Genomic DNA, 1,980 nt, shown 5'->3' with positions numbered 1-1,980 from the left:
GCAATAGTAATTGAGTCTGGAATGGAAGTCCTTTCTCCTAGGAAGCTTGCCATGTCAGGGGCTAAGTCACATATCTTCATTATAGCTTATAGGATATTCGCTGAAGAATACAATAGAGCAACACTTGGATGAGCTGGAATTTAGCATTTTCTGTTTTATTGCTGCTGTATTATGCAAAACTCTCCTTTCTCAAGAGCCCCAGAACCTTAAAAGTGCATCCCAAATGGCACCCTAATCCCTACGCAATGCACTACTTTTGACCAGGGACCAGGGAATAGGGTTGCATTTGGGAGCGTGCATATTGTAAGCCATGGGGATATTCTAAGAAGATGATTCAATGACAAGATGATTCAATGAATTTCCTGTTCCCATTCTTCTTCCATTTGTCTGAACACATCCAGGTCTCCGTCCCAAATGGCAGCCTATTTCCTGTACATTCTGTAGTGCACAACTTTTGACTAGAGCTCTATGGGTGCTGTTTGGGACGCACCCAAGACTTAGCCTATTGTCTAACAAGGGAGATAATCTACACAACTCAGACTACGGTACCATGGGCTTCCAAGTCAAGTCATTCATTAATTAATGTACTGTATCCTCTTTTACTGGAATTAGCTACAACTCAAAGAGAGTGAGGTAGCTACATTGTTCAAAAGAAATTCAAAGTGTTTTCATCGTTGATGTCTTTAGGTGAGTACAGTCGCATGCCACATTCATCCATGGAGAATGCTAGCATGTATTTGTATTTTATGCCATTTTGTCGACAGTAGGAGAAGAGATGGAAAAGTCACCAGCTTTCGGCTTTGCCATTGTTCAAGCTTCACAGAGCAGTCGGGATGAGAGGAATTTATGTTGATGCCTTCAGGGCCATATCAAAGTATGGCTTATTGTCACAATAAAAAAGAATGTTCTCTGCACACCAAGGCCAGGAGGAAAGCTGGGATACAATTGTAAGAGAACACGATGGGTGTCTTTTGAACTGTTATTTGATTTCTAATCATAAAAATACATTGAACGGGAAGTGCGGCTGGTTGCAAGGCTGACTTCCTGATTATTGCCTTTCAAGCACTTGGTGCTTCTATATAGCTGTCTAGGCCAAGCTATGGCTTCAGTGACCCTGGAATAACTCTTTTAGAAAAGTTGTTAATCTCCTCGAGAGGTGTCAGTGGCCCTGGTGAAGTCACGGCCGGGTCCCAAGTGGCACCCTATTCCCTATTTAGCACCCTATTCCCCCATAGGGCCCTGGTCAAAAGTAGCCTAGTGCACTAAAGAAGAAATTGGGTGCCATTTGGGGCACATATTTTGTAAGTGTTTTCCTCTCTGATCAATAGGATTTGATATGTTGTCGGTGAGGACGGCAGTTGGATAGATGTCTCAATGGCTTCATTGTCTTTACCTCAATCAGACAGAGCACTCAAGCTACTGCACTCAAACACACGCTGAGTCACTGGCTTTGAAGTTGGACTTGATTAGAGAATTGAAGGAAAAATCTGTTTGGAGAAAGGTTAGCAATTGTCCCATACTTTGATTAGGAAGACAAATGGAAAGAAATACTTTCAACTTGCAATCAAATGGCCAAAAGTAAGTGCTCTTTGCCAGCTCGTAGATCAGGTGATGTATGATCTTGAGATTGGCTTGTATTGTCTTGTATCCCAACCAAGAATAATGCGCAATTAGAGTAAAACGATTTCCCAGAGGCACAATGTTTTTTTTGCAAAGTGTGCTGGCTCAGTTCTGCAGGAACGTTTCTGGGGTTGTTCGAATTGCATTAAACCCACATAGTGCTGCCTGGCGCTACTCAAGGATTCAGAACTGCCCTTCAGCAGCCTCGGGCACTGCATTGCTCTATTCTAGCTTGATGAAAATAGAAAACACAAAATCCTCCATAAGCTTCTAAATCTCGTTAACACACACTATTGAAGTGACAACATTTGCCCCTATATCTTGGTTTCCTGAACTCAGATGTTGTGTTGAATAATCAGA

This window comes from Salmo salar, chromosome 16, assembly GCF_965601325.2.
Source record: "Salmo salar chromosome 16, fSalSal1, whole genome shotgun sequence".
Taxonomy (NCBI): domain Eukaryota; kingdom Metazoa; phylum Chordata; class Actinopteri; order Salmoniformes; family Salmonidae; genus Salmo; species Salmo salar.
This window is presented reverse-complemented; position numbering follows the sequence as displayed.